We start from the raw sequence: 8,467 nt of genomic DNA, 5'->3' as shown, positions 1-8,467 counted from the left end.
TTTAACGTTGGTTATTCAATTGTTGGATGTTGAACGCATGACGTTATACTCTATTTTTGCACTAGTGTTAGTATTTCCATGCTTGACAAATTCAAGGTTTAAATTGAAAGAATATAAATAATTGTTCTACATTTCTCTCCCATCAAATTAAAACTTATACTAAATCATGTTGTCAATTATACAAGATACCACAATAACTTTTTTTAATAAATATGGTAATTGCATAAAAAAACAAAAAATATCATATTAAACAATTGACAAATATTAAGATAAAAAACTAGTATTGGACAAATAATTATTCCTTATTACTAACTTTAAGACCCTATTTGTTTTCCACGTAGTAAACTTAAAAAGATACTCATTTGATAGAAAAAAACATGAAAATGAGATGAAAAAAACAACATAATTAAAACAATTAAATATGGTCATAGTCTCAAAACCATTTTCTATTTTTAATAAAATAAAATAGATTAATAAGTAATGTAATATAAAACCTATTTATACATGAAAAAATTGAACAAAATTATCCCACCATTTTTTTTTTATGTTTTTTTATCGATAAAGAAATATATTGATTGTGGAGTATTTTAGGTTTTCTAATCCTTTTACAAAGAATACACTACAAGAATAATTGATATTATCGACAGTCCTAATTCATTGATAATGTATCAAATCCGTCGGTAATTGTCGTTTATCGATGATCAAAATACCATCGGTAAAAACATTGTCGGTAACCTTTATCGACGGATATTTCAGCCTTCGGTAAATCCTTCAGTAATTATCGCGATCTGGTTCTTCTTCTTCTTCTTCCTTCCTCCCTCTATGTCATTTTTTTTTCGTTTTCATGAACTCCGCCACCAAAAAAGCGTCACGTCAGTAACAAACTAATTTCCAAAGAATCAAACAACCAATTTATTTTCAATAGTTAAAATCATAGGGAATCATGGAGAGTTTCTCTGCAATTCTCAGATTTGTAAGAAAAATGTTCCTAATCGCAAAAATTAACTTTGCAATGGATCGCCAGAAAAGTTGAGCTCGCCGGAAAAGTTGAGCTTGTCAGAAAGGCTGAAAAGTGGACAGTGGTGGGCAACAGAGCGGCAGTGGTGGAGAGCAGCGGTGGTGGAGAGCAGCAGCGGTGGAGATCAGTCAAATATTTTTTGTAGTGATATATACACACAGTTTTTTCACTAATATAAAAAAACAATCAAATAATATTATCTATCAAAATTCTGCTAATCTCCATATAAATTTTTACAAAAAAAAAAACTTTACTCAGTGTTCTATGAATGTAGTTAGGATGAACTCATGAGGTTATTGATTCACTTTTAGCTTTCTAGCATAATATAGTAACCTCTAACCATCTTCGTACATTGTTCTGGCAAATATGTAGAGATAAAGATTATCGCGAATCCCTTGGCAGAAATATGATTCAAATAGATGAAAATATATTTTCATCTTCGTTCTACATTTCTAAAAAAAAAATATGACTCATATCGTTTTCACATAGTCTACAATAGTAATTCACACCCCGTAGCATATTCTTTTTGTAATTTAGCTTCAATAGATGAAAATATTCGAAATATGCTTGAATCTGAATTCCCTTTTAATTTAGCTTCAATAGATTAAAATATTTCAAATATGCTTTAATCTGAGAATATGGTTTACCAAAAATTTCCAGTTCATTTACAATATGTATTCCATATTTGAGTGTTGCTCCCTCCACTACCACCAAATATTTCCTGGACCACTTCATACCCAATTTATCCTTGCTATAAAACGGATGTCAACATACCAAGGAATCCCTTAAATAGGATTCAAAATGGATCTTATTCTATTGTTATTTTTCTATGAAAAATATGAATCGGAGTTTGAAGAAGGGGATGAGTCCTCAACCCGCAATAGATAGAAGAGGATTTTTTCAATCACATCGTTTAGGCTCTAGTATATGGCGCCCTTAGGGCTTTCTATTTGATTGTATTAAAAGGCCCAATAATTTGGGATTTCCCTATTGGGTCACGTCATTTCAGGAACGGATGTTGACATCCGTTTACCTATTTTATTTTATTTTTATATTTTAGTTTATTGTTTTTATTTTAGATTTTATTTTAATAATATTTTTTATTTACGTAATATATTATAAACAATTTTTTTTTTATAAATTAATTTAAAATATAAAAAATTTAAATAATATTTAAATATAATAAATTATTAAACTTAAAAAAACAAAAAAACCTTAACGAATGACACATAATTATATAAAAAATATTAAATAATTGATTAATAATAATACATAAATTAAATTAATAATAATTATTTTATTAAATAAAATAAATTTAATTTATATATAATTACATAATAAATTTAAAATTTTTTTAAATAATATTTATATATTAATTTAAAATACAATAACTTAATAAACCAATAACTAAAAAAATAAAAAATAAACCTTTAACGGATGTGACACATTCGTTTAACTAGAAATAAAAATAAAATATTATTTAATTAATTAAATAATAATACATAAATTAAATTAATAATTATTATTTTATTAAATAAAATAAAATTAATTTATATATAATTACATAATAAATTAAAAAGAATTTCAATAATAATAATATATTAATTTAAAATACAATAAATTATCAAATGAAAAACTAAAAAAAATAAATCTTAACGGATGTGGTCCGTTAACGGATGTGACACATACGTTTATCTAATCTTATATAAAATATTTAAATAATTAATTAAATAATAATACATAAATTAAATTCAAAATAATTATTTTATTAAATAAAATAAATTTAATTTATATATAATTACATAACATATTTTAAAAAAATTAAATAATATTTATATATTAATTTAAAATACAATAAATTAATAAATTAAAAATTTTTGAAAATAAAACCTTATCGAATGTGACACATCCGTTGAATTTTTTTTTCAACGGATGTCGACATCAGTTGAAGAAAAGAAATGGATGTGTAGGATATTTTAAAATATAAAGGATAGTTTTTAAATTTTAGAAAAATGTAGTAGTGCAAAGACTTCGTGTAATTTTTGTTTTTCGTGTAATTATTATTTTTGTTTTTCGTATTTACAGACATTCTTTATAAGAAGACTTCGTGTAATTTTTGTAGTAATTTTTCATAACGTAATTTATGGAAAAAAAAAGTCTTGATATGATGTTTTCCAAACAAGTAAAAATATTAATGTAAGTGTAAGAGATACTATAATAACTTCATAAAACTTTAAGAACACTTAAGTTAGTTATATAAATTGAAAGGTAGATGACAACGTAAAGTAGTTAAAAAGAGTCATAAAGTTCTTTATTATTCCAAGTCTTTTATAGTCGTTCGTTCAAACCATTCATATGATGCATGTAGAAAGTATTTTAATGTCAAAATCAATTTAATGATTGATAGTTGATAACAGTTGAAAAACTGTTATTTTCATGCTTAAAATTGATACTAAAAGCAACCTTTAACACTTATAAATTAGCTTGGAATCATGCTTTTGTTCATATTTTTAGAAATAAGAGAGCTGGATAAGTTTATGCTTGATTTCAGTGTTTTATGCAGGTTTTAAGGTGAATTTGGTGAAAGAAGTGAAGAAGGATAGAGATGGAATCAGAAAAGACATCAAAAAGTGCAAAAGGAGAAGCCGCAACTACCGCTCAGCGGCAGTTTACCGCTAAGCGGCACTCAGGAACCCACGTTGGCTCCGCTGAGGGGTGAAAAGGCCGTTGAGGGGAGGAAAACAACTCACGCACTTACCGCTGAGCGGTAGTTTACCACTGAGCGGCACTATTTTGGGCTTGGGCCTAATTTTCTGTAATTTTACGAATAGTATATAAGCTTTAGGTGTTCCTAGGGTTTGTATCTTTGGCTGGGACGAAGCAAACACTCTCTTTTCCACCCCTTGAAGGAAGATCTGGGATGCTCATGCTACCTCTTCACCTTTCTAGGGTTTTATCTTTCATTCTTTCATTATTGTTCATCTAGTTTCACCATGAATATGGTGAACTAAACTTTGTATTGTTGTTGGGGAATCAATGTAGTCTTGTGAAACTCTCATATATGGAATTTGTTTTAACATCTTACTTTAAGACTTATGCTTTCTTTCATTATTAGTTAGGGTTTTTCCTCTTTGCTTAATGCTTGCTTTGTTTAACTCATTCATTGCCATGATTATTGATTTTGTCGATATGGGAACGTACGGGGAAATCTAGATCCGGGGAATTTCTCCCAATAGCATATTGGTTGCCTTTAAGCTTCTGCACTTGAGAATTAATTACTAGAAATGCTAGGAATTGTATGAACTCGTAATTAAGGATAGACCTTCTTGCAAGGTGATTTAGAGAGTGACATTAGCATTGATGAAAAGAATGATGAATTCCTAAAGTATATGAGAGTGAATAAGATGAAATTGATAACCCCAACAACATACTCATCCATATAATTCATTACGTGTTTGTTTTGCTCTTTTTGCCATTGATCAAATTCATGCATACATGTTTAATTATTGTCTTTTGCATTTAAACCCTACAATCAATCGTTCACAAGTCTTAAATAATCAACAAATCATATAGCTAACTAGGCCGTGAGTCCTTTGGGAAAACGATACTTGGTCTTACCTAGTTTTATTACTTAATACGATTCGGTCACACTTGCCGAGGGTTAAACAAGTTTGTGGCACCGTTTTTCGGTGTTCATAAATTTGTCATCAATAGTTCAAATATTAATGGTACAATAAATGTGATCACCTACCTTATTACCTCAAACTTATATTTATAGATTTTAAATTGGACATTTGATTAGCAAGAACCTAATTACAATCTAATTGGTGGTAATCATACTTTTATCTAATTGGTGGTAATCATACTTTTACCTTAGGTTGTTCAACATTAGAGTTAATTGCCCTGATAGTTAACCGATCGGTCATATTTCGTGATCATTAAATAATGATAGTGGTTGTTTCGAGCGTTTGGTAAAGAGTTTATTGGATGGTCATACGATACACAAGTCCCTAAAGTCCGGGACTACTATAGCTAGCGAAGGGATTTGTAATGGGATAAGTGTCTACTCCCTTTCGGTCTTTTCAAGGTGATAGCCCTAGTTATCTATTTCATGAGTCTCTAGATTGTTCGGTTGAATGGTTAACAATCCCAACTTTTTGAAACTATGATCGTTGAGGGAAGGACGTGTGACACTTTAAATCTTGCACCAGTCAAAATTCAAAGACTCGGATGTGATGAGCCATTGAATTTAGTTTGATCCAATGACTGACGATAGCTCATTCGAAGGTCCTTTTTGGCTATAAATACAGATGGGTGTCACCTGTCATTTCACCTTTGCCTTATACTTTTCCCTACCAATTGAACATTCAATACTTTTTTTGCTTTTAGGTAATAATTTTGACTCTTGATTTGTCATCGGAGTGAGCGAAAGTACGTTAATGACGCATCGTCGTTGGTGTCATTGCTAATGTCTTCTTCAATTTTGGTATCAACCAAGTGATAAAATAACTTGATCGACGACATAAATATTAATAAGGTCGCATATGCCGTTTTTGACGAGGCCAACGTTGCATTGAAGATCGATGCGGCTAGTAAGGGGACGAGGTTGCTCATTCACTCCCAATCATCGTGGGCTATGATTGGGTGCCCCATAGGGTGAAAGAGTAAGTCACCTGCATCCGTATGGGGCGTCAATTGTAGTGGTGGCCAAACATACTTGCTTCTTCATGTTTTCTATTGATGCTAAGTGCTTCAATCATATTGTTTGTAAAAAGAACGAGTAGGTAGGGATGACAAAAAAACTCGTACCCGCAAATATCTGCAGATAAAATCTGCCATGGGTATTTAGTACCCACGGGTAAAAGGTACCCGTGGGTAGTGGGTAGCAAATATTTTAATACTCGTTTGTTAACGGGTGGGTTTGAGTATCACACTATCCGTATCTGCGAATACCTACTACCTGGTTAAAAAATGAAATTATATTTTATCCTATTATGTTCCTTTTTTCTAACTGTTAAATATTTTGTAAAAATGGGCCAAAGCCCAAATCCCTTTTTAGGGTTTTCTTCTTCAAATTAGAATAAGGAAAAACGAGCTGCCCTAATTCCTTTCCATCTCGTCGCAAGTTACCATCAAATCCTAAATCTCACTTTTTTTCATACACTTTCGTATCGTTAGCATTGCCGTCAAACCCTGAATCTCACTTTTTTTTCATACACTCTCCTTTTATTAGCATTGCGGTCACAGAAGAAGAGAAGAAAATGAAGTTCAACCCTAGGTGAACGGCTCCACCGTCAATGTCGTCATTCACGGCGAGAGGTGGTGGTGTAGTGTGTCGAACGTCCAACGTGACTGGTTGGCGAAAGGCGACCTGCTTAGATGATGCTGGTGGAAGGACGTCCCATGGAGCAACAGAGCTTCTCTAACGCGAACGGGAGAATGAACGAGTGAGCTGCTGCGACCGGCGTAGGAGACGGGGCCGACGACGATCTTGGCCGGCCAATGGAGGACGCGACACTACTAGGTGGACAGAGGGCAGTCGACTACCGCCAGTGGAGGAGGAGACCTTTGCTCTCTTTGAACTAAAGACCCTAGGATTTGTGAATTCTGAATAAAAAAGGAGAATAGAGTCTTCGGCCAGAATTTGACTTAGTAATGCACAAGTTGTTGAAAAATTGATATCCAACGGGTATCCACAAGTTGAAAAAAATCCATAATTTTTTTTTATGTGGATATCCAACGGGTAGTGGGGTGAGTAACAAGTACAATTTTTACAAGCAGATTGAATTACAGATAGACACTATCTGTGTACGACCCAACCCATTATCATCCCTACGAACATGTGTTCATGGAAAGAAAGACAATCCCAACAACTTTTTCTTTATGTATGTTTGTCTTGTGAAAGACCTATTGGTTTGTCTTCCATATGCAACAACTTTCACATAAGCGTGTTGAAGGAGTGTAGCCTACCCAGTTTTAGCCTAAGGACTGGATATGCAAGCTTTCGTAATGTTGTGTAAAAGTCTCAAAAAAGCACGTTACTCATCATTTTGTTTTCTTTGACTAAAAACAAAGAGAAAAGTGAGGTTCTCCGCAAAATACAGTAATTTGAACGAGCTTATATTCGGTGATTTTCTATTATATACGTACTCGTATTCAACACAAAAGTTTTAATCAGAAAATCCAGATTAGTCTTATAATAAAATCTATGTTTGACAAAAACTAGAAAGCCAGTTGGTAGTTGGGTTGATAGCTAGTTGCTGAAAGAAGTTATTCTCTCTGAAGCCTTCCGTTGGAAAATTATGGAAATTTTCTATAATATATATTATTTATAAACCTATGAGCCAAATGATAATCCACATTTCCAAACAAGCTTGTAATATGAACATAGTGATGAATATTCGTTTGAAGTTTTTGGTCAAGATCCACCAACCAGCAATAAGGAATTAATGCACCAAATTATGTAGAAACTATATGATGGTGTAGTTTTGATAAAGTTATTTGTAAAACTAATATTGAATATTCTTAATCAATTAATGTTCAATTACTATGAATGTGTTCATATGGTAGAAACGACTCCACATACTGTAATACATATGCATGTATTTAGTTATTAATTGAACTTTATTTCAATAAATATTTGTATACCAGCAAAAAATGTTAAATAATCACTTTTCTAATACACTTTTATTGTAAATTAAAATTGATTGGAAATTACAAAATTTTATAAGTCTTACCCTTCATTAATGCATCACATTGTTAATTTTATTTTTTTAAAATAATTTTTTAGAGATAATATATTGGAAAAGACTCTTCTATATATATATATATATATATATATATATATATATATATATATATATATATATATATATATATATATATATAACAGAAAAATAATTTTCCAAATTAATATTTTTAGTGAACAAATAAAAAATAGTGATATTACGGAATGATATGTTCTTATTTGGAAAGAAAATAACTAATGTTTGACTATGGACATAAAGGAAGTCTCGTAAAATCTTACATTAACTTCGAAAAAAGTGAATATATAAAACATGATCGATGATTCTTTATAAATAAAATAAAGAGTTTGATGTAAAATATTAAAGAGAATTAACCTTATATAACTTGTTTCGACGGACCAACATCATATATTTAAATATTTAAAAAATTTAGTATGAAGTCATGATTTTGAAGAGTTTGATGCTAGATATTATAGGACTCGATGTCATATATTTTTAGACTTCTCTTTGAGAGCGACATTTAAATTAGTTTGAATGAATATTATAAGGACATAGTATGATTTTTAAACATTTTAAAAAAATTAGTTTGAAGATAATATTTTTGAAGAGTTTGATGTCGATAGTTAGATGGTCGACGTCATATCTTTATAAACATCGAATAGTTAGAGGTTCAATATAATTTTGCTAAATGTTTGTTATGTAC

Source organism: Vigna angularis, chromosome 4 (assembly GCF_016808095.1).
Source record: "Vigna angularis cultivar LongXiaoDou No.4 chromosome 4, ASM1680809v1, whole genome shotgun sequence".
Taxonomy (NCBI): Eukaryota; Viridiplantae; Streptophyta; class Magnoliopsida; order Fabales; family Fabaceae; genus Vigna; species Vigna angularis.
Note: the sequence above shows the minus strand (reverse complement) of the source record.